The sequence below is a fragment of the Canis lupus genome, chromosome 33 (assembly GCF_011100685.1).
Source record: "Canis lupus familiaris isolate Mischka breed German Shepherd chromosome 33, alternate assembly UU_Cfam_GSD_1.0, whole genome shotgun sequence".
Lineage (NCBI taxonomy): Eukaryota > Metazoa > Chordata > Mammalia > Carnivora > Canidae > Canis > Canis lupus.
This window is the reverse complement of record NC_049254.1, coordinates 13,208,010-13,234,635: the sequence shown is the minus strand read 5'-3', so window position 1 is coordinate 13,234,635 and position 26,626 is coordinate 13,208,010.

Sequence of the window (26,626 nt, the reverse complement as noted above, 5' to 3'; positions counted from 1 at the left end):
AGAAAAAAACCCTCTTGTTTTTTAAGCGCACACCATATAAAACAATTTCTTTTCAATCTTGCATACACTTTTATGTGCCACTGCCATAGTTATTATCACTCATTAATTAATTAATGATGATAGAATGCTTTGAAAATACAAGTGCAGCACATTTGCTAACAAACTGATGATTAGCATGATTACTGCTTCAGTATATAGCCTGTTTACTCTCTGCACTTGGACTTCCAACTGTCTGCTTGCCTTCACGTACCAAAGACAGCTGCTTCACAATAGGCTTGGTTTAATGGCTATTTTTGGCCCATCTTTCCCTGGGTTGTGAATGAACCTAGGGATGACTAATAATGGACAGGAAAAAAGTGGTCTGAATGACTTCCAAAGTACTTTCCTAATAAATCATTCTGCTATGTTTATTAGTCTCCGAGTTTCCGACTCACTAAAATCTGGCTAAAAGTCTGGGGAGGCTGCGCTGGGGGGGCACTTAGTGAAGCAAATGTACCAAGAGCTATTTTCGGTTATTTCAACATATAAATTTCCTTGTTTGGGGTCCACTACATCAACATCACTTCTTGTGGATTCCACATGTTACCTCTACTATTTCACATAGTTTTCGGAGAAATAATGACTAAGTGGAATTCTAGCACCTTGTATCCTTTCTCCTAATAAAAAAAGACTTTATTTGATTTCAGTATTTTGTAACATCATCTCTACCCCCAACGTGGGACTTGAATTCACGACCCCAAGATCAAGCGTCGAACGTTTCCCCAACTGCAGCGGCTAGGTGCCCCATCAAAAGAGATTTTAATGGGATCGTTGTTTGCCATCAACACAAAACAGAACACCAGAAACCAGTTCTAATGATTTTTGATTGTTGGTGAATATCTGGAAGTCTTTAGTTCGTAATTAAACATTCTCAAAGTGGGGTTTTTGTTTGTCTCTACAATAAATAACCAGGATGGGCAGGCATGGGCGGTAGCATCCTATTGATGAAAGTCACATTGACCAGTAGACATAGTTCCAACAAAATGTTGGCTTTAAGCCAGTCTGAAGGAAGTTTCTGGTGAAATGTTCTTCTTCCTAGTGTCTAGAAAGCACACCTTGGTTGTCTGGCATGTCAGGTACACTTGGTTGGTTGCCTGGATAGGATAGGGTGATGGAAATTAGACTTAGGGAGGCTGCACAAATAGACCTTGATATAGAAATAGCTAAGGACGTGCATCTCTTCCATGTGTTGAATGCATGTGGTTATATTTTGGCCTAAAATATGATCCTTCCCATCAAGAGCTTACTTCTGGTGGGGAGAAAAGACACAGTCACAAATATATTTATATTAAATTAGGTAGACGTGGCAAGTGCAGTAGGAAATGACATAAATCCATACTGAAAAGGGAGCAGAGAAGGGAGAGATTACTCTAAGCTGGTAGTTTTCATGGTGGAGATGGCTTTTGAAACAAGCCTTGAACAACAGGAATTATTTCAAGCAGCAGAGATGGGACGGTGGATGGGAAAAGAGACAGCATACCAGCACCTGGCAGTGGCAATCTCAAGAACACAGTGGGAAGATGACAATAGATATTCAGTCCTGTGTTTTCTGTCTCAGACCTCTCATTGGGAAGGGTGACCTGATGTCCCAGTTTTGTTAGAATAGTCCCAATTTATACCTTCTGACCTCCGGTAACAATGGTAGACTTAATAATGTCCCCCAAAGATGTTTTACCCCAGCCCCATGAATTTCTTAGTGTGAAAGCTAAAGTGAAACAGAGTCACTTATGTCAAGGATTTTTAAAATGGAGCTGGGTGGGGGAGCCACTAAAGAAATGGGCCTTAGGCATGTCCTCACTGGATAAAACTATGAACTTTGAACTGGGCCAGACTGGAAATATTCCAAGGACTCTTCTTGAACACTTGCAACTCGCTCCAGTAAGAGACATTGCTTAGTGATAGTCATAGCAACCAATTATATCCAGCTAAGATTAGTTTGCTGCTGCTAACACCAATCAAAATTCTTTGTAAACAGTGCATACAAGTGTTTTCTTTTGTCTTTTAAAACCCTTGACCTTCATTCCTAGGGGGACACAATTTGGGTTGCTGCCCAAACCTGTGCTCCCCAAGTTGCCGTTCTGAGATCCCAAATAAATGGTTTCAATTTATTTCGGTTTTGCCTCTTTTCTTGGTGAACATGATCTTACATGAGAAAAGAGACTTTACAGATGTGATTACTTTAAGGATCTTGAGATGAGGAGATTATCTTGGATTATCTGGATGAGCCCAATGTAACAAGAGTGCTTTTGGAAGGAAAGCAGGAGAACCAGAGTTAGTGGCAGATGTGATGATGAAGCAAGAAGTTGGAGTGATGTGAGAAGGGGCCATGAGCCAAGGGATGGGTAGCTTCTGGAATCTGAAAAGAGGGAACAGATTCTGCCCTCAGAGCATCTACATAGAGCCAGCCTTGCCAATGCCTTGAATTTAGTCCAGTGAGACTGATTTTGGACTTTTTTTGGCCTCTGGAACTGTAAGATAAACATTTTTTGTTTGTTTTAAGTCACTAAGTTTGAAACAATTTACTATAGCAGCAATAGGTAAATATACTGAGCTCCTTTACTCCCTCCCACATAACCTCATTTGGTGATAAATTATATAGAATATATGTTTATATTTATTCTCTGCATAGGAGACAGCCACTTACAAAACCGTGGGCCTGTCAAAAGTGACTAGCAAGTAAAATTTAGGTCCATCTACTCTGATTATCAGAGATTAGACCTTGGAAGTCTGCAAGAGGACCATTGCCTGGAGGGTGAGTGGTGGGGTATAAAACCTGTATACATACACAGGGTGGATTACCAGCTAACCAGATTAAATAGGGTGAGGACACAGAGGATGCAAATGGGGAGATGGTGTGGTACACTGAATCCTTTACTTTGACAACCTTGCATGTTCAGATTTCTCTGGGATCTTAATCAAAGACTTACTTTGGCTTCAGTCATGTCATTTTCTTTTGCTGGACTCTGACCTAGACAAGAAATAGAAATTATGGTGAGGGGACACTTGGGTGGCTCAGCAGTTGAGCAGATATCTGCCTTTGGCTCAGGGCCTGATCCCAGGGTCCTGGGATAAAGTCCCACATTGGCTCCTTATGTGAAGCTTGCTTCTCCCTCTGCCTGTGTCTCTGCCTCTCTGTCTCTGTGTCTCTCATGAATAAATAAATAAAATCTTAAAAAGAATAAAGAAATTAGGGTGAAAATGTTTTCAGAACCATATTTCCAGGAGAGTTGGGAGTACTTATTTGCCTTTTAGATTTATGTAAACTCTTAAGAAGTTCATTTGCCCAGTAGAGTCTCCATTCATTTTCCAGAAATATATGGGGAGGATATTTTCTTCTAAATAAGTACCTCTGTTATACCTATAATCTATTTTAAAATAAATACTGTAACTTCTAATACCATGATTTCTTCAATCAAAACGTCTCTTGAAATATTTCAGTCAGAAAAAACCTCCTGCAACCAATTTCTGTAACTTGTATCTTGCTTGAGGGATTAAATCTCTAGTCAATTGTTTTTTATTTATAAAATGTTTGATTCTTCAAGGATTTCCACAAATTTCTGAGGCGTTCTTTGTAGGAGAATTAATTTAAGATGGCAACTCATTCATATATGTACCGTAATGGTGTCTTGGCCCAGTTTATGATATAATAGAGAAATTCATTTCAGCAGTAAAATAATTCTATCTTTGTGACACTATAAAAGCCATCTATTTCTGTCTCAGTATTTCTTGGGAAATAGATTTGTTCAAATGCCTATATAAATGAATGATTAAATTATATACTAATTTTAGTCTTCAGAAAGATATTAAAAGATTTATTTTTACATTTCAACCCCTTATAACATAAGTCCTAGGAAAATTATCATTTGGACTTATAAACTGACTATTTTAACCTTCGTGTTGACAGAATATTACTTTATACTATAATTATTCTACTAAAGAAAGCTATATGGTTATTTAACTTTCCATAGTAGAGTATAGGGGGTTCTGATCTTGCTTCATAATAGTTTTATTATGTTCTAAATTTTAAAATTTGTTTATTAATTAAAGTAACTATAGGAAAAGGTCGATAAAAGAAACAAAGACAGCCATATAGAAGCAAAATAAAAATTAGATTATGCAACAACAATTAACACAAATTAAAGTAGAATGATAGTAATTCATAAGAAAGCTCTTAGATAAAGTAAATAATTTAAAATTTATAACTTGGGCAGCCTGGGTGGCTCAGCGGTTTAGTGCCTGCCTTTGGCCCAGGGTGTGATCCTGGAGTCCCCGGGTCGAGTCTCATGTCGGGCTCCCTGCATGCAGCCTGCTTCTCCCTCTGCCTGTGTCTCTGCCCCTCTCTCTCTGTGTGCCTCTCATGAATAAATTAATAAAGTTTTTTTTTTAATAAAGTTTTTTTAGAAAATTATAACTTAAAGAAAAATATCAAACAGATTAGTGTACTGTTTTTATTAAGAAGCTTTCCTTATAAATATACAAACCTTCAGAAATAAAATTATTAGATCTAAAAATCTGTCAAATAACAAGGTAAAATAATGCTAGGTGATAGCTGGAATACAGCAAGACAAATGAAGGAAAAAGTTGACTATCAGAAAGAAATGTATGGAGGTGCCTGGCTGGTTCAGTTGGTGAAGCATCTGACTATTGATCTTGGGGTTCTAAGTTCTAGCCCCACATTTGGTGTAGAGATTACTTAAAAATAAAAATCTTAAACAGAACAAAAACACACAAATGTATGTACATCAACACTACTAAAGCATATGAAAATACAATGACATATAAAATTCAATTTGAGTAGTACAGCTTCACATACCTAGCAATTAGTAGACTGACTGTCAATCCTACTTCCTGGGTAAACAGGAACTCAGTTCCACATACAATTAAGACCATCCCCTTACTTTCAACTGTATTAAGTGATTTGTTAAGATGAACAGATTTTCATCCAAAGAAACAAAGAGCAACAATTAAACTGAAAGCAACCTAGTGTGTCCTAATCTATGTTTTCAGCAATATTCTGAGATCTCTTCCAATGCTAAGGTTTCACAATTGCCAAAGAGGATATAGTCTATCACCCAAGAAGAGATCTAGTCAAATGCTTCCCAGTGGACACCTGCTTCTTGATGAAGACAAATGGTCTAGTCTGTATATAGAGCTGAATTACTTTAGAATTTTAAATACTTTACATAACTGAGGTCAATTATTAGTCTCCATTTATAGATTTGATAAAACATCAAGCTGGATCTTTTGGGTAGTAGGCATATTTCTAAAGTTTGTGGGCTGTATTTATAACATACCAGAGAAAAGAATTTAGGACAGTCAGAGCCACTCAATAGCGTAGACAAAGAAAGAAGTGGGGATGACTCAAAGGTCACATATGTATTGCACAAAAAGCTCTATGGGCATATGCAAAAGAAAGCTGTAATCTGTAAAGTCACGTGGACCAAGAGTTTTATATTTCAAATATAAAAATATATTCAAATATATTTATATTTTAAATATAAAAATTTCACATATATATGTGAAATTGGAATTATGAAGAATAATTACATTTATGACACAACTGGACTTATGAATGCAAATCTAGATATAATTTAATAAGTTTTCTTAAACTCTGTTTCATGGTTTATATCAGTATTAGTGAGCGAAAGATTATTAATAGAGTCATGTAAGTTAAACTTCAATTGACTAGTGCTGGAAAACTATCAGTTAAGTAAGTACTCCCCTAAATATACATGAGAAGATTCAAGGGAAGGAAAAAATCCCTATGAATATTAAAAATATAGGCAAGTTTTGAACCATCAAATATCCTTTAATGAACATCATTTGCAACCCTTTGGCTGTAATCAATATGGAAAATCTTTTGTGGGAACACAGATAGACACACACACACTCCTCTCTAGAGGCTACCAGATGGTGAAGGCTGGTGCATCATTTACCGGAGAAGAAACCCGTCAGGTTTTCTACCTGAAAGGAATCTTTAAAAGATATTTATTCCAAACTCTTTATCATACAATTGGAACCTGGGCCCTCAAAGTAACTTGACATGCTTGGGTCTAGAAAACTACTAGATGGCAGAAAATGTCATGTCACAGGTGTCACAGGTAAACAATGCTAATCCCAGAATGTTCCTTTAATTAACATTTATTGAGTGTGTAGAGGGTACATATTTCTGTCCTGGCTCTGATACCTCCTGTCAAGATGTCTCTTATAATATTACTTACAGCTTCAATTTTCACATCTGTAAAATAAATGACACCAGTACAAGATTGCGATAATGTATGATAAAGTTTTATCAAGTATGAAATACATGTGAGATCCCTTCATTATTTTCTGAATTAATCACTTTGGCCGAATTTAGACCACTGTTGATTAGGTTCAAGAGAATTTTGGATTTTATCAGAACTATGGGAATAGGGGAAATTAATGAGCTCATTTCTCCTTAGGCTGGAGAATAAATGAGAAAATAGGCTCTAAACCTTTAAGGAAAGCCTTCATAGGCTCCCATGTGAGAGAAGATATGCCTACTCGTATGTTGGTGGCCAGGTTTTCACAAGCAATAAGTGGAATAGGCATGCTCTCATTTTTTCTTGTACCTAAAGTAACTTTCTTTCCAGAAGGTTCTCCAGAGTTCTTCTGCACTAGTGATTTTCTCTCTCCTCTCCAAATAGCCGCTTGCCCCTTACTACTTGACAGTTGCTTGACTCTTCCAGGTCTTGTCCTTGTTCTATTGCAATAATTTTCCTGCCTTGTTCTCTTCACGCTTGTTCCCTCAGTAGCTGGGATTCTCTGATTCCTGCCTGTAGGTTCAGCCCCATACAGGGCTCTGAGGTCAACAAATCCTGTTTTTAGGCAAAAGAACTTGACCAAGGATCTATTCAATCTTGCTATTTGTATTTGTGCCTGAGTTTTGGAAGCCAGGGTTCTTCCTTGTTGGAGTCCAAGCTGCCAGCCTATGCTCAGGTTCTATCTAGCCTCTGAGAAGCTGGATTTGCATCAATGGAAGCAGGTTTCTTTCCAAAAGAATATTCTCTAAAAATTATAAAGTGTCAATATATTTTTTAAAGACTTTTTTTTTTTTTTTTTTAGAAAGAGAGAGAGAGTGCAAATTGGGGGTGAGACAGAGGGAGAGAATTTTCAAGCAGACTCCCCACTGAGCATGGAGCCCACCACAGGGTAGGATCCCACCATCCCTCAGATCATGACCTGAGCTGAAATCAAGAGTCGGATGCTTAACCAATTGAGTCACCCTGGCTCCTCAAAATTGTCAATATTTTTTTAAAGGTGATTATTACTAAGATCACAATATGTCAAGGGAGTGGTGGAAAACCAAAATATTAGGAATATTGGAGAAAATAAAACGGCAGCTCCTTTTTAAGCACTTATTCTTCCACCAATCATGAGCCCGGGCATTTCCCATGTACCATTTTGGAACCTTAGTTCTGAACCTCAGTTCCATGACTGTGTTGCTTCTAGATCTCTTTGATGTGAACTGCCTTCCTACTTTGATCTCAATGGGTGACATGTCCTGATTACATTCTGCTGGATTTCTCTGTCACCCATGGCTTATTTGAAGTACCACATAACTGTCCATCACTGTGTTGGGAAGATACACTGTTTTGTCACCCTCCCTGTCCTTACTTACAATGTTATATGCCTGGGCTTGATTTAAGTCCTTCTAATCTCAAAAGGATTACTCAGCACCAACACTGCTGTCTTTGAAAGGCAATAGTGGTAATAAAGAGGTGGTTGGAAGAGTGTTGAACACAACTGGACTAGAAGTCTTTTTTCTTATGATTTAGACAATTGTCTGGAAATCTGCACTGAAATAAAACATGTAAGGTATCAGGCTAGCAAAATAACAAACCACAATCTTAATTCTTTGCTACTTCTATATCAACAGTCGGGCTAAATTCAGGAATCCATCCCCTCTTCATCTCCCTTCAACATTTATATATTCGTAAACTCAACCTTTGCTAAAATAGATATTAATAATAAATGCTTGATGTCTTAGTTTGGGTTCCCTGGGAAACAGACACTGATTTGGAGATTTGTATTCAGGGAGTTTATTCAGGCATGCTTTCCAGAAGAACTCCGTGAAGAAGACAGGGAAGCAGTGTAGGTACAACAAAGGTTTCAGCTAATATCACAGGAAGCTCGGAGCTGGGGTAGTCCTTTAGAGTTGTTTGGAGCAGAGAGGCAAAGCCCTGTACACCCTCACTGATTAGTCACTGATGTAAACTGGCCCTGGGGGTTTGCGGGGTGGGTATAAACTCCACTGAGTGGGTATAAACTCCACGTCTCCCTTTCCCTGAGGGCAATTGCCAGAGAGACCCAAACTGTGAGCAGTCTGCAACCAGTCCCCCTCACAGCTAACAAAATGTGTGCCTGAGTCATGAAGGCTGGATCTGGAGGGTTCCCCACAATGTGTATACACACACATTTACACACACACATACATATTTACACATACACACACGTGCACACACACACATGTACTTATACACATGCAGCTATCATAGTACCTTGACCTCACCCAACAATTACCTTAATCTTTTTATTTAAATACAGAATTCCTCAGGAGAGGAGTTAGTTCCATTTCAAAAAGAAGTCCTGGAAATCCCAAGTTCAAATAGGGTTATTTTATACTCAGTATCAAAAAGTCATTTTAGAGTCTTTAAAAATAGCATCCTTCCTACCTCCACATTCTCCCCACTAACCCTACAGCCTCCCCAGAAAGCTTTTATAATAAATTATTTGAAATGTTTCTAAAGGCATTTCTTTCACACAGAGAACAATACCCTCATGTATAAAAATCTATATCTCAGCTAATGGCTAAGGATTATACTGACTAAGGCATAATGAGGTCACTGTGTTAGGTTAATATTAAGGATATTTCTCTTTAGCCTTTTGGGCCTAAGTGTCAGAGTGGTTATTTCTCTGTGTTAAAAATCCTATATTCTTTTTCATTTATAATAAAAAATTCCATTAAAGTAGTATCCTGACCATAATCTCTAGCCTTGGATTCAATTGTTAAATCCATTTTTACTCCTAGTGGACACTGTCAAAAAACTTAAAAAAGAGAAAAACAAAAACAAGGATTATTAATGATATCAGACTAATATTAATGCCTTTTTGGTTATTGTAATAAATTTTGTTGCTGAATTACTTGGATTAATTGGTTAAATTTCATATCTTTGTATGAAAATACATTAACATGGTATGTCTTCCATTATGACAAGTTATCTTGCTGCCGTCACTATGGAATGAATGTTTTGGGGGCAAACTATGAAGTATAATAATGTGTGAACTGATTACATTGTGAATCAAATTGATTATTGATGGCTAGTGTTTTTCTTTTTTTTTTTTTTTAAGATTTATTTACTTGAAAGTGGGGGAGGGGCACTGGGAGAGGGGTAGAGAATCCCAAGCAGACTCTGCACTGAGTGCAGAGCCAGATCTGGGGTTTGATCTTACAACCCTGAGATCATGATCTGAGCAGAAACCAAGAGTTGGTTGCTTAACTGAGCCACCTGGGCACCCAAAGGGCTGGTGTTTTTCTTCAAAAATGTTTGTTTCTGAGGTCAGGGTGAGGATCAGATTCTTCAAAATTTTTTCAGAATGTCCAAGCCACTCTGGACCAAAAACCTGAGTTCTCCTTTTGACCTCTTGTGACTTCATTCTTAACATTTGCATTATCATCATTATCAATGACTGATTTTTATCTTTGGCATAGTGCTGGGCACTAAAGAAAATGATAAGATAAAACGTTAGAAAGCTGAAAATGGGTTTGTAATTGAAGAAGGTCAACTGACTATAGGTAGATAACAGTTATTGAGTGCTTAATATGTGGCATGCAGTGTCCTAAGAGTTTTCGTATTTTCATAATAGTAGGAGGCAGGGATTTTTCTGAATTTTTCAGATGAGGAAATCAAAGGCCAGAGAAGATATGCCCAAAGTCACATAGCTAGTGACCTGGTGATTTTAGCCCAGGCAATCTGGCCCTAGAGGTATAAACTACAATTGCTTCTAATTAAGAGAATTATGTTAGGAAGATTATATCCCCCTTCCATTTCTGTTCTTTTGAATATTTTCACTTTGATATAAATTATTATTTCTGACTTTTTTTCTTGAAATAGGAAGGAGTGCTATGGAAAAAGGAATACTGGCCAAATATCTCTGATTAAAATAGGAAGGCAAGATTTTATTTTATTTTTAAAGATTTTATTTGTTTATTCATGAGACATACACACACAGAGAGAGAGAGAGAGAGAGAGAGAGAGAGGTAGAGACACAAGCAGAGGGAGAAGCAGGCTCCATGCCAGGAGCCTGATGTGGGACTCGATCCTGGGACTCTAGGATCACACCCTGGGCTGAAGGCAGGCACTAACTGCTGAGCCACCCAGGGATCCCCAGAAGGCAAGATTTTAAAGGTATGTATATAGTGATATAGAAGGAACTGGATCACTCTCCAGTTTCTCATAGGAAAAAGTCTAGCACTTTGGGGCATGGCAAAGAAGTCTTGCACTTTGGGGCATGAAGTCAGAGCTAGAGATGTTGCTGTTATATGCCACTTGCATTTTTTAAAATCATGGGCCTGTGGCCAGGCTGATGGTTGGGAACCATCAGTTTCCCAACGTCACCTGAACCTGAGGTTGGAAAAAATGTACAGTGGACCAACCAACAGCCCCATTTGTTGGAACTAATGATATAAACTAGTCAATACTGACTGATAAAAAAAAAATACTGACTGATAAAACATTTACATCTATAACCAGACTCTTGACTATCTTACAAATCTCCTGCATTCTAAATGGTATCTTGAAGCTCAGAAAGAGCCAATGTCCAATCCATGGTAACATATTTGTTTTGGGGGTAGAAGGATTTAGACCCTGAAAAAGTTGACTTCTGTAATATAATACTTACCTTCCATGTCTATTTCTCTTGACTACTTCTTCAGAAGGAAGAGAAAGTCCTGTTTTATACCTCTATTGGCCATTGATGCTTTACTTTTTTAGACAACAGTATTCTAAGTACACTGTGTCGAAAAGTCATCTTTTTAACACCATCCAGTTTTCTTGGTCTGTTTGGGCCACTATAACAAAAAGCACAGACGGTGTGGCTTATAAATAGCAGAAATGTACTGCTCGCAGTTCTAGAGGCTAGCAGTCCAAGATTATGATGCCATCATGGTTGAGTGAGGGCTCTCTTCCCTGTCACAGACTTCTTGTTCTATCTTCACATGGTGAGAGGGCTAGGGAGTTCTGTGTGATTCATGAGCATTCCATCTGCATGACCTAAGCACCTTTCAAAGGCCTCACCTTCCTCCAGCATGTGAATTTGAGGGGGTGCAAATATTTGACTCTAGCACCAGGGTTTTTCCCCTTGGTATCAGCCAAGTATTTTACATAGTAAATTATGTTTTTTTCACTGATAAAATATTTCCTTCCCTTCCTTCTTCTTTGACACCCCTCCCACCCTTGATTGAAGCAGCTTGTCTCTTTGGGCTCATTGCTCCATTGGAAGAATGTGACAAAGTTGGACAGATAACCTCAAAGTGTCGCCCTGATATGGGTCTAAAAACCCCACGAAACCCTGGGGAGACCTCACAAGTGGAAGCAAGCCTTCCTTCCTCTGACTCTCCAAAGGAGAGCTATTCCCCAAACCTCTACTGAAGATGGAGAGATACTGAGGAAATTAGCAGAGAGGTTATGAGGATGAGAAGAATGTGGCTGGTCCTGAAGGGACTCATCCAACTGGGAATGGGGGCTGTTTCAGAGTGAGACAATGTAAGAGGTATTGTCCAAGGGTTCATGAGAGTGCACTCTGTGTCTTCGTCATCCAGAGACTCTGCTAGTTGCCTTCCTTTTTGGATCCTAATGAGAATTTTCCTTGGTACAGGCCAGGATATTGCCTGGTGACTGTCCTTGTCAAGCCTTTGTTCAAAGCCAATCTCTGTTGAACTACACAGTATAAATAAATCCCTTGTTCCCTGAGTTCTCAGCATCCATAGAAGAAAAGTGGGTCCTTGAAGACTTAGACCAGGTTAGGGGAATAGGAAGCCAGAATGGAACTAGCTCAAAGCCCCCAGCATCCCATAAGTGGGAACAATATAAAGCTTATACTCCTATTTGCTTTTTTTTTTTTTTTTTGCTTTTTTTTAAATCAAAGTAGATATCTTCTTTGTTGATTCAATTTTCTTCCCTTTTTCCCCTCTATCCCCTTATTTCTCTGGATGTTTCTTCTCAGTCTTTATTTGCTCTTTTTTCGCTGCACATTGTTTAGATGTTGATGCTCCTTAGATCTCCTTTCATCCCTCTTTTCTTTTCCTTTAACACGATTTTTGGCATTAGATACCTTTTTTTAATCACAAAGATTCTCAGATCTGTTCCATTAACTTAGACTTCTTTCTAAGCTCCAGATCCACATCCACAAGGTATTCATGGTAAAAATCTCTTTGAGGTACCACAGATACCTCAAACTCAGCTTACCTATGACTGAGCTCATTGTATTTCCCCACCTCTAACTTTCTCCTCCCGTGTCTCAAAGAAGGTCACCACTGTTCTCCTAGTTTTTTAACATTAGAAATTGGGCAGTCATCCTTGTGGTCTTCTCCCTCATCCTCAACATCCAACTGACCTTCTAATTCAGCTCCTTCTGCATTTAGAGAATTCTGATCCTCATATTTTCTTGTATGCATCACTGCCATTTCTGCCTCTATTCTCCAAAATTCTCAAAAATGCAAATGTGTTTATTCTCCACATAGCCTTTGGGATAAAATCTGAAATCTCAACAAGTCCCACAAGGACCACTCTGAAGTCAGAGGTTAGGGTGGTCTTGCTGAGGTTGATAGACAAGGAGAATAGATTTGATTAGCACTGTCCTAGCTGAGGAGCTAAGGATGTTGACTTCTGTTTGGGCCTCAATTTATTCTGTGGTGTATGAGAGCAGGTTGCTGAACTCCTTCAGGGAAAACTTTGTTTCTGCAGCTTCCTTGGCCACCTTTGTAATCTTAGAAACAGCATTCAGGGCTAAAATAATTTTATGTAAAAGGGACTATTTTAAAAGTATTAATATGCTTTAATCTTTTGTAATTCAGTGTACTTGGAAATATCCCTTTGCTTCAAGGGATGCTTATTGTGTGGATTACATGTATTATATCAGAAGTGCAAAGAAAAAGGGTTACTTTCAGCTTCTAAAATTCAAAATAAGACTTTAAGCAAGACAATATACAGAAGATCAGGCTTTGTAGAAAAGGATTATAAAAATTCCTTCAGTATATAAAGAAACTGGAGCCCCTGGGTGGCTCAGTTGGTTAAGCACCTGCCTTTGGCTCAGGTCAGGATCCCAGTACCCTGGGATTGAGCCCCTGTGGTGACAGGCTCCCTGCTCAGCTGGGAAATCTGCTTCCTCATCTCCATTTGCCCGTCTCCCCTCCCCCAGCAACTCGTGCTCACATTCACACTCTCTCAAATAAGTAATAAAAATATTTTTTTAAAAGAATATAAAAAACTGAGCCTAGAGAACTCAGAATTTAGTATTTTTTCCATATGGTAAAAAAGATTTCCCTTTCCTATGACCTATACCACAAAGATTGCTCCCCCAGAGATTTTTTTCCCCTCATAGACACATCTCTAGATTACAGTTCATAGATTCCCTGGGATTTGGGGATAACTATGCTACTGACTTCTGACCAATAGAATGCAAGTGGAAGTGATTTGGGTCATTGCCACCCCTTATATATAGGGTCTTTTCAGGGCCAAGAGAAGATCAGAACTATGTGATGCCAGAAGCTTTGCCTCTGTATGACCACAAAGAAAGGCATCTGACCAGGAACACATGCAATGAACTGTGAGAATATGGGTGAAATACAAACCTTTGTTGTATTAAGCCATAATATTACAAGGTATATATTTTTTACAACAGCTAGTGTTCTCCTAACTACTATGAAGATATTACATAAGCCACGTAAGTCCTCATTCTGTATTCTAGGTATCACTTTAGAGGACCTGAAAAGCTCTTACCAGGTCCAAGAGATTGTGAAAAGGATAAAGTGAGGGAGGGTGAAGAAGCAGAGTGAGACTGGCAGGCTTGAGTTCCCATCGTCCCTCTCCAAGCCTTGGCTTGGACAATAGAGGTGTGGTGTGTTAGAGAAATCCAAGAAACATCAACTCCCTAGGGGCTTTTACTTTTTCTCACATGTGGAACATGTGGAAGGAGATGCTTCACAGACTGTCTGGATTGACGACATGAAAATACACTCAAAAGTTCAGCAAAGTTGGGGGGTGTTGAAGTCACCAACCTTTAACTCACCAAGTCACTCTCAGTTCCCCAGTTGTGGCTGAGATCTAGATATTTTCTCATCCCCTTGAAGGGAAACCCCAAATTCCCTGAGAGACTGGCTGGAGAGCTTGCCAGTGTGTAGGAGGATTGTCGTTATGAGGGAGGGGGTGACGTGGGTTGAGACAAGTGCCGCAGAGGGTGCAGAGCCAGACCTGCTTGTATGTGTGTGAGTGGTCTGTAACACTAGAGCGGGCAGTGCTGCAACTGAGTCAACCAGGGACCCTTCCCACCATACAGATTAGCCCATGAGCTACATCAGTGTCCCACCATCAGCTTCAAGTGTTAGGAGGGCATGTGCTCAAGTGGTGGATGAAGGATCTTGCTGTGGAGATAGAGACAGAGAACAGAGCAAGGGTAGGACCTTTCTGCTCCTGCTGTCTGGAGATTACACAAGTCACATACCTTCTCATATTCTGCATTCTAGATGTCGCTTTAGGGATGAGAAGGGGGAAGGCAGAAATCTTCAAGACATAAAACTAAGTTTTCTAAAGGAGATGTTTTTAAGCCAGTTGGAGAGGGAAATGAAAGCCTGGTAGATTGGACACTTAAGGTTAATGGGGACGGTGTAAACCAGAAAAATCCAAATATGATAAATGGACAATTTAAAAATGCTGCCACTATTAAGCAAGATGGCAATTCAAAAAGGAGATTAAGTACATTTTAGAGATTAAAGGAACCATGTATTATTTGCATATCTGAGTGTTCCTCAGGTATAATGGTGAGTCATCTGCCTTCTGGTTTTTGTTTTATGCTTTTTTTTTTTAAATAAAATCATCTCTTCTAGCAAAGCAAAGACTTCTTTCTATTTTCTTTTCCTCTTTTTCCACTCTCACTTCTCACCTCAAATCATCTTTGCTCAGCCTTACCCACACCCCATATCTCCTGATGTGAAGGAAAAGATTTTCTGTGGTATGCAGGGGGCCCACACTGGGCTTTGTTCCAGGCCCCAGTTTGCCATATATATATATATTTTTTTTTTCTTTCTTTCTTTTTACATTTTCTGAAGACAAGAAAACTCTTACTGTCAAAATGTCTTACAAGTTTCTGGGTAGAGGAGAGAGTTGTAGAATTGTGACAGTTGTCACTTCTTGAGCTCGTGTGAACAAAGCCATGCATGATGGTATCTCTTCATTCTATTGTTCTTCCAGTTCGGCTTTTTTTTTTTTTTATTGATAACAAGTGGTTGAATTTAAACTTAAATTTGGATCCCTAATTCTTTGCTTAGGATGTTTGCAAAAAAATATCTTTATGATGCATCACTGAAATGAAAATAAATTCTGCATATAAAAGATAGGCTATCATCCACTAAGTGATAGAATCAGAGTGCCTACCTTGCCAAATCTCTTGCAACAGATCACAGGCTTTGCAAAGCAGGAAGAAGTTAGTGTGGTTAATTTGTTTTCACATAGGACCTTTATTTGGTTATGAAATATTGACCTGTTAAGGTTTCTGCCTAACTTCTAAGAGAAGTTATTTGACTTATAATACTATATAATTTAATAATGGAAAAAAAACCAAAATTCTGAGTCTAACCAAATAGGAAATGCAGAGGAGGAAATCTTAATATAATTTGATATGGCTTGAAATTTACTGTCAATCTCAAAAAAAGTCAAGACCACAGGCACCGGTGAAAGGCTAAATATAACCAACCACCAAATGACAGAAAGTGATTTAGAAGGATAACTAGGCCCTCTAGACTTTTATAGGGAAATATTGTCAAGAAGATTTAGATGAACGTTCTGACTTAGGTATTGAAAAGAGGGAGTTTAGATTGATAAATGACTGATATTTTTAGTTGGTTTTAAAAGAAATGAACACATTTAGTGTAGGATTTCTATTTTTCCCTTCAAAGCTTTTATAAAGTAGATGGTATGTCTTAGAATCAGTGGCTTCTTGGGCTCAAAAAAAATGTGGATAATATTGTTTCCCCTACTTCACGAACTTGCCTCTGCATTCCAGTGGCTATCTCATCACTCCCTACCTGTCACTGTACATTCCAGCTACGGTGAACAGTTTCCAGGCTTACAAATATACTGTGCTTTCTCAATTGTTCATACCTATTGTGCATTCTCTGCTTGGCTTGCTTGGTCCTTTGCCCTGCCCTCAACTGCAATTTCCCTCCCTCACTCTTGCTTCTACTTTAAGACTCAGTTCAGATGTCACTGCTCTAGAAAATCTTCCTGACTATGTACCATTTCCATACTGCATCCTGTGCTTATCGTTGGCACTGCATCTTTAGTGCAATCTTATATTTTTACTTGTATCAATTCAACAACATACAAACAAAAGCAAACATATTTTTCATGCAGCATGGCCCCTAAATGGAAGCCAAATTCTTCATCTGGTGCTTAACTGAAGAATCTATGATCTGTTTCCATACTGGGTGTGTGTGATCACACTGTGTGTGATAGATTCACTGAGCTATTACAGCTTGTTGTATAGAGTTGCAGGGCTCAGTTTTCAAAAAAACCAGAATTCATTCTAGATATTTTAAGCAGGATGAACTATAATTCAAGGAATCAGGCCCATACATATTCATTTGAGTGCTAGAGACTTATGGCTGAATCTTTCAGAAAAAGTTCCAGAATAGTACTGCTACCTGGCCTGCCAGGAATGCTGTTTCTTCTCTCAGAGCAGGAAAGCAGAATTAGGGGTCCACTACCAACCTTTTGAATTCAAGAATGGAGTGTCATAGCTGTCACTGGGGGCCCAGGAGGCACACTGTCCCCCCTGCACTCACCTCTGGACCCCTTCTGAGCTTGAGATAGACAGTGGAACGCTGCTGGGGGAAACCCGGTTTCCAGCACTGTGCCTCTGAGCAGTAAGCAGCAGGAAGCTGGGCTCTTGTGGATTCAGTGTCATGTAAAGGACTAGAGAGCCACTCTGCAGTTAGAAACCTGACAGCAAGGGATTCTGGGCTCTCCAACTGGCGGAGGTCAGGAGGGCACTCTGCGAAGCTGAATTGGATGCTAATTTCCTGTATTCACCATAATTATGTGTCTTATGCATTTCAAGCAAGGTTGGGGCCTTTCATGGGTAATTTTGTTCATGCATTAAAACCTTCATCTCACAGAACTGCAAATATATGCTATATTCTAAACAATGGCCTCTTTGTCTTTTAATAGACTTTCAGCTCTTAACAGAAACTGTGCTCTACTTATTTTTGGAATGCGGTATCTAGTACTGTGTCTTGTCCAATGAATGAATGAATGAATGTATGAATGAATAAGCTGGTGAATAACAGAAAACACGTCCTTTTCATGAATTGACAAACCCCTTTGATTTAATCTGATTTAGTGGTTCTCAATCAGGGGCAATCTTGCCTCTCCTGGGGACATTTGTCAATGTCTAGGGAGATTTTCACGTGTAACTGTTGGGGGTGGGGAGTACTATTGGCATCCATTGAGTAGACACCAGGGATGCTGCTAAATATCCTACAATGCCCAGGACAGCCCTCTGCAACAAAGAATTACCCAGTGCAAAATGTTAGTAATGCCCAAGTTGAGAAATCTGCCTCAATTACTTCTTTCTTTCCCTTCTGTCTGCCACAATATTCTTATGTCAACAGATCAGAACCCTTGAGGATTTGGACTTCCTCAGAATTTAAATCTTCGACAGTCTCTTTCCTCTTTGGCAGGAGTTTCCTCCTGTAGTTCTCATTCCCTGTTAATTATTCTATTCCTATACATATTAATCAATGAACCTCCGGGACACAGACTGACCGTCAAGTCCTTAATATTAGCATGTTGCTAGAGGAAATTTTTGGAGTGTCACTCTTCAGTTTCTTTTCTTACTTAATCTCACAGCTCTAGGTTTGGAATTAAAATTTCATTCCATTTAGAAAATGTCTCAAGAAATTGAGATGGCATGCTAATATATTTTGAAACTTGATGGGGAATACAACAATTTTACTGAAATAGTTGATTTTTTGCTTTTTTAAGACTCTTTTTTTTAAATTTAAGTTCAATTTACCAACATATAGTATAACACTCAGTGCTCATCCCATCAAGTGCCCTCCTCAGTGCCCATCACCCAGCTACTCCATCCCCCCACCCACCTCCCCTTCTGCAACCCTTTGTTTGTTTCCAGAGTTAGAAGTCTCTCATGGTTTTTCACCCTCTCTAATTTTTCCCACTTAGTTCCCCTCCTTTCCCTTTTTGTCCCTTTCACTATTTCTTATATTCCACGTATGAGTGAAACCATAGGATGATTGTCCTTCTCCAATTGACTTATTTCACTTATTTCATAATACCCTCTGGTTTCATCCACATCAAAGCAAATGGTGGGTATTCATTTAAGACTCTTTTTAAAAATACATGACAATTGTCTGGCTGGCAGTCTTCATGAACAATAAATTCCTGTCCTTAAAATAAGTTTCCTAGAAAACTCCAGAATTTTAGTTTGCAGAAATATATCCCTTTTCATAATTACACACTTCTGAGTGTGTAAATATGTCACAATTAAATACTTATCTTCATTAAATACTTGTCATAATTAAAACATAAGTATTTAGTCATAATTAAAATCATTTATTTCTGTGAATAGAATAAGAAGTCAATATAGATCTTACAGCCAGAACTATATGATGCATCCAACAAATCTTATTGAGCACCCACTATTCCTCCCTGCTTGACATTGAGAAAACATTTGTGAAAAAATTATACCCATCTCTACCTTCATGGGGCTTACCTTGTTTAGTTAGTATCTCCTTGCTAGCTAATCACACAAGTAGGATTTATTTATTTCAAATATTTTATTTATTTATTCATGAGAGACTGAGAGAGAGAGAGAGGCAGAGACATAGGCAGAGGGAGAAACAGCCTCCTTGCAGGGAGCCCTACCTGGGACTTCATCCCCAGACCAAGGATCACACTCTGAGCTCAAAGATCACGCCCTCAGCCGAAGGCAGATGCTCAACCACTGAGCTCACTACCCAGGAGTCCCACATGTGTAGGATTTAATTACAAGTCCTGTTTTTGTTTTTGTGTTTTTCTTTCCTCTGGTAGCTTCCTCCATATCTCTAAAAATGTATGTTACTGATGTTTTTGCTTCCCCAAGTTTGATTTGTTAAGATAGAGGAACTCTTGCTTTTTTGAAAATTAAGTTTTTAATTTTAATTTCAGTAGAGTTACCATACAGTGTTATACTAATTTCAGGTGTACAAGATAGTGATTCAATAATTCTGTACATTGCTCAGTGCTTACTGTGATAAGTGTAGTCTTTATACAAGTCCTACTTTTGAAAATCACAAGATGGTATGAAGGTAAATAGAGAATCTGACATTATTTCTCACTTAATCAGGAGAGAGTTCCTTTAAAAAGTAGTAATTAAGCTCATACCTGAAAGAGTAATAGCTAGCTGTGCATAGTCTGGAGGAAACATTTCTGGCAGAGGCATATATAATGTCTTGAGGAAAAAGAAAAAGAGCTTGTTTGTTCAGGAAATACATGAAGGATTTTGGATTTGATCATACTGAGATGCTGTGAAATGATTTTAGTAGAGAAATGACTTTATCAGAATTACATTTTAAATGACTACTGTCATTGCCATATGACAACTAGAATTGGGGCAAAGAAAAATGGGCCAGAAGAAAGAAACTAGTTAGAGGTTAATTTGAATAGCCCAGGTGAGAAAGGATGGGACTTAGTTGGAAAGCAGATGGATTATGAGGCAGAGTCAACCGGATTTGTGACTGATTTTTGGGGGGTAGTGGTGGCAGAGAATCATTGAAGGAGAAGTTAAGGATGGCTCATAGGCTCTGGCTGGAGCATCCGGGAGGATGTTGATACCATTCTCCAAGACAGGGAGCACTAGAGGAGAAACGTTGTTTTGGGCAAGGTAGTTCAAAATCATGTTTATTTTGGGACATGTCGTATTTGAGATCCTTATATTCAAATGTCCTTCGTGGAGTTATGCTAAATATTTGGAGGTATGAATCTGTAACTCAGAAGAGCAGTCTGGATTAGAGACAAGATTTTGAAACCACTGCTTATAGATGATGCTTGAAGATACAGGAGTAGATGAGATCACTTTGGCAGAGAATTGAAGAGGGCCCAAGGCTGAGACCTGAGGAAAGTCTACACAGCAAGGTTGGGTAGAGAAGGAAAAGTCAGCACAGCAGTCCTACAATAGTCAGAAGAGAAAGGAGTCAAGTGTAGGGATGTTGAAGGATGGAAAGTAAGAAAAGAGACAGTTGCTCGAGGGATCAGTAGAAACCTGCGCACAAAGGAAGCTGGGGCTTCAAATAGGGTAGATATGAACATTTTCATGAACTTGGCACCATGCAAGTCAGTGGTGATTTAATGGTAGAATTTACCTGATAACAACAGAAGCAGATTGAGAAGCCAATAGCAGAAGGAAGTAGAAATTGCAGCTATAGCTATATATTTTGTAACTGGGAGAATAGATAAGATTTTAGTTGGAGATTTTGAGGCCTCGTAAATTTAGTTTTTGTTTTCTAAGACAAGAGGGACAATGGGAGGTTTAAAGGATTATGGAAGAGGTCCGGTAAAGAAGGCAAGTTTGGAGTTACGTAAAAAGCAATGGATACAACCCAGAGAGGGAAGTTCCTGGGAAAGTGGGAGGACATGGAATTCACAGAGCAGATCAAGAGATTTTCTGTGATAGAAAATGCTTTCTATTTAATCACAGGATGGGAGAAAGAGATAATGAGTGTGAAGTTTAGAATATTTGAATATGACTCCCTTCTAGAATGAAATATGTTTTAAATCCTCTAGAATGGCCAATCTTAGTGTTCTGAGGCATATATACTTCCAGAGCTTGAAATTAGTATCCATGTTACTGGGAAGTTAAGATGTAGGAAGGCATAAACAAATGCCCTCCTACTAGGGGAGTGTTTAAGACATAAAGCGCCAAAATCTTGTCTGAAGTGAGCCGACATTGAAGTCATTCCACTGGCATGGAGATTTGAGTACATACACATACTGCAGGTTGTGCTTGTCACACCCAGTCCCACAACCTCAGACAAACAACCAAAATGAAAGTTGACGGGCACCAAACAGTCATGAGAGTCCTAACGTGCTGATCGACTTCATCAGGGTGGGGAACACTTGGGGGTTAGATTTTCACTCTTGTTCTGGACAGCACAGGACAAGAAAAAGATTCACTAAGCCCCAGAGATACTGAGGCGCTTTTGGCTACAATCATGGCAATGGCAATACGTCAGTAAGAATGGCAGCAGCAAGAAACAAAAAAATTCAATTACAGTAGCTTCAACAACAGGGATTTATTTCTCATATAATGAAAAGTCGAGAGGTACAGGTTGCTGGTGGTTTATCAGTGACTCACCAATGCCAAGGCCGGCATCCTTCTGATTCTCTCCATCCTTCCTCCTGTTTGTGTAAGAGCTGGAGTTCTAGTTATTATTTTTGCTTTCAAAGCAGGAAGAAGGAGAAACCTGGGAGTGCTTACCAGCTGCATGTGTCTCTTTTTATCAAGGAAGAAAGCTTCCTCAGAATCCCCTCCAGCAGATCTCTGCTTCACTTGGGGTCAGGGGATAGAAAGAAGCTGAGAAAGTACATATTTGTATATACAAATACAGAAATGTAGTTGGAGGCGTCATGGTAGAAGAAAGTAGGACGTGGCTTTTGGGTGTCTTGATCAACAGGACCTGTCACTTAACAATGGGCAGCCAAGAAGGAGATAGTAATTCTCAAGAAGAAGTGGAGGCCCTAAAGCCTGTGATGGTAACAGTGACCCGCCATGAACAGGGCCAAAGTAGGAGGCAAGAGTCATCACATAGCAATGGCTCCAAAGAGATTGAAAGCAGGTTGATATCTGCGAAAGTGAGAAGAATCATGTGAATATAAAAGCTCTGTGGGCTTCTAAACCGTTCCCTGGAAGCCTCAGGATAATATCCTATCTGTTTACCCACCAACGTATTACCAAGTGCTTAGCATGGTACCTGGTATATAGCAGGCTGTCAATGATTGTTAAATTAATTTATAAATAAACAAATCATTTATAACCATAATGAGATAAACTCAAGATGATAGTAGGAATCTGGTGCTGCCTTGCTCGATTTGGGAGTTATTTGAATTGAGCTGGGGCTGATCTGACAGTTAAAAATGGTGAATCTTCACAGACTAGGAGGAGGACATATCTTCTTAATTTCTTTTTCCATGTATGTCCTGGAAAGGAGCCTATTTAAAGTAACACACAGAACTGAGGAGTTTGGGATAGAGAATTGTTTCAGGGCTTTGCTAACCTGGGATTTTTTTTTTTTTAAGATTTTGTTTATTTATTCATGAGAGACACAGAGACAGGAGCAGAGACATAGAGAGAGAAGCAGGCTCCCTGTGGGGAGCCCAAAGTGGGACTCGATCTCACACCCCGGGATCACACCCTGAGCCAAAGGTGGATGCTCAACTGCTGAGCCACCCAGGCATCTCCCTAACCTGAGATTCTTACCTGCTGTAGAAACTGCAGAAAAACACACTGAGCAGAGGGATCTGGGGTAGCCCAGCCCTATCATGTCCATAAATATCTTTCTTGTCCTTAATGGATATACTGCACATTCTGTTAACAAGAGACTAGAAGAGTTGGCTGGGGAAATTTCACTTGTGATTAAAAATGTCATTTATCTTTGAGCTGAGCTTGTTTCAATAAAGTGAAAGGGAAAAGAATCTGAGAATGCCTAGCTTTTTGGTCCATTTAGAGGGGTCATAGTGAATTGAATCTTTCCATTTTTTTCAGCCATTCAGTTATATAGTATTCCCAAAGTTATAAATATATTGGAATATATTTCACAATTATGAAAGTTCAAAATGTATGAATTTTTTTAAAAGATAAAAGGGGAAGCTATGTAAGCTATTTTGTCTTGGATTCAGTAATTTTTATTTTTATTTATCTATTTCTAAGGATTTATTCATTGGACAGAGAGAGAGAGAGAAAGAACGAGAAAGCACAAGCAGGGGGAGGGGCAGAGGGAAAACTTGCTGAGCAGGGAGTCGGATGTGGGGATCCATCCCAGGACCCCAGGGTTGTGACCTGAGCCAAAGGCAGGCGCCTAATAGGCTGAACCTCCCAGGTGCCTTAGATTCTAAGTTTTTAAAATTTAGAGATTTTCGTAGAATTATTTTGTCCATGTCATTCTTGACTTTATTTTTCATTGTTGCAGATGACAGAATTATGATCAAGGTTTCTGCAAAACATGCTTATTCTAAAAATCATTTTCAGTGAACTGGACAAAAAAAAAGCAACCAAAATACCTCCTAGCTCTTCTTCGAAATTAAAAAATAAGATTAATTTGTTGGAAGGCATAAAGCAGCCAGACTATTAGAGCAAATAAAGAGAAGAGAATTAGATTAAGACCCTTTTTCATATATTTTCTCAGGGTGGAGAGTCCTTTTCTCAATTGAGAGAATATAGGAGAATAATAAGTAAAAACCACTACAGTTAATATTATTTTCCTAGCTAAATTATAACTTATTCCACTCACCTGTGTTTGAAATTCAGACTCAGGAACATCCAATTGTCTTCATTATATGAAATAAATTCTATAATAAAATTTTATTCTATATTATGGTTAGTTCTGTGGGGGAAAACAAAATAAGCTTGGAATAAAAAAAAGAAAGATATGTGAGGAGAGTAACATAGGAAGATTGACCAAAAATGGAGGAAGTAGTGAGTATCTGGGAAAGTGTTAGGGACCTACCTTAAAAAGTTAATCAGAGTGGAGGTACAGTCCAGGATCAAATATGTACATTTAAGTAGGTATACAAAGGGGACAGTTAGAAGGTGAAGTAAAGTTGCTGGCATGAGTTCGATACAGAAATTGGGACCTAGGGAGGGAAGTTTGGGGAACAGATGCCATAGCAGACAACTGGGAGGGGAAGTTGGAGCAGGAAACCAGGTGTGGTCATTAATTTATTGTCAGCTTGACTGGGCCACAAGAAGCCCAGATGGTTAGATTGTTTCTGGGTGTGTCTGTGAGGGTATTTTTGGAAGAGATAAACATTTGAATTAAATGAAGTAAAGCAGATGGCCTTCTCCATGTGGGTGAGCATCGTCTAATCTGGTGAGGGCCCAAACTGAACAAAAGGGTGGAGGAAGCTTGAATCTACTTTGTCCCTGACTAAGTGAACTGGGATAGCAATCTTCTGCCCTTGCTGCTCCTGGTTCTCAGCCTTCAGACTGGTGCCGGCGTCTATTCCACTGGCTCTCTGGCTCTCAAACTTTCAAAGTATGCCACTGGCTTCCTTGGGCCTCTAGTGTACAGACAGCAGATTTGAGATTTCTCAGCTTCTGTTATCATGAGCCAATGGCTTATAAAACAAAATCTCTTTATATATATTTCTATATTTTATTTTATTTTATTATTTTATTATTTTGTTTTTTTATTTCTATATTTTAAATATTTTATTATGTAACATATATATGTATAATTATAGATTTATACATAATATGTAGTTTATATGTAACGTATTTATGCACTTATGATATATGTAATATATTATGCATGTAATACACACAAAATATACGATATATGTGATATATTTCTATATAATCCATGTATTTATATAATATAAATATATAAGTGTAATTAATTGTACATATAATTTACATTGTATACGATATATTTATATTATATGAATACTAAATATTAAAATAAAGACATAAATTTAACTGGCTCTGAAGAACCCTGACTAGTATGCCAAGGATACCTAGACGTGGAATCAGAGAGAAGAGGGCAAGGTCACCAGTAAGGTGCATTGGCTGAAGCCAAGTAGGAGAAAAGAGAAAAGACAAGGAAGTCCACATGACCTTGGTTGGCAAGGGAATTTATGTGACCACAGGAACTGCCATATCATCCTGAGAAAAAATGAGATCAAGGGAAGAAAGACGGAGAGACAGAGAGACAGATGGAGAAAGATAGAGACCAAAAGAGGGAGAAACCCATGAGTGGAAAAACTAACACTGTATCAAAAATACAGAAAGGGAGATAAGGAAAGAGTAACATTCCTATGTTCTAAAAGAGATGGTGAAAAAATAAAAATAAAAAAATAAAAGAGATGGTAAGCAAGAAGACCAGCTAAGACTGGGTCACCTGGTTTTATGCTAATGTATTAATACATGTTTCCTGTCAAAGTCTAATATATGACAAACTAACATATAAGCTACTTAAACATTGTTCACAGCTCTTCGACTTTTTAAAATACTTTAACATTTAGAGGTACCATCTGTGGCTTCTCTTGGAAGTGTTTGTGTGCACGTGAGAATGTGTGCCTGCACACACTGGCTTAGTACTGTTACAACTTCTTTAGCTCTAACTATAGTAACCAGAACAATATCACTGACAGTAGGCAAGGAAATTAATCCAAAGGTTTATATATACATATAAAATGGGTGTAGATATATTGAGACTATGTATACCCACACACAAGTATGTATACATATATATACACATATGGCAGATATTGCCATATAATATTTGCACCTGATCCCTGATGAAATGTTCAGATAATAGAAGACCAACATGGCAAATTCTGGTGTGAGAAAGGTCAAAGTTTCAAAGATAATGGAACATGGACCATATGATCTCGGAAGGAGACTTTGCTTGGGTAGTGATGGCAGATTTCTTATCTTTGATCAATGCATTGCCCTCCTTTAAGGAACATTACAGATCCCACACAGGTGGTGAGAGGCATGGTTAAATGTGTCTTTGACCACTAGACCAGTGCATTTATGCTGTATCTTGTTATCCCTTTAGCTATCAGAATGCAATAATTCAGTTGGCCTAATGAGTACCAGGTCCAGCATTTGTAACCTTGGGATCTGGCCCAGACTGGGTATAAGCTGGGGAACTTTGGACAAGTCACTTCCACCTCTAGATCTCTGGTTCCTCCTCAATGAGTTGAACTAACTTTGTGTCCTCAGTTTTTTTCTTCGTCAACTACTGGCTAGCAGCTTCCCAGCCCATTCAGTTGTAATAATGATAGAGTTATATATTAGACAGTGTTCTGCAGAGAGATAGAACCAACAGGGTAGATATACATAGAAAGAGAGTTATTATGAGGAATTGGCTCATGCAGTTATGGATGCTGAGAAGTCCCATGATCTTCCATCTTCAAGGTGGAGGTCCAGGAAAGCTGGACTCATAGTTCTGGTCCAAACCTAAAGCTCTGAGAACCAAGGGAGCCAATGGTGTAAGACCTGGTCTGAGTCTGAAGGCCCGAGAACAGGGAGGCTGATGGTGTAAGTCCCGGTCCAAGTCCAAAGGCCCTAA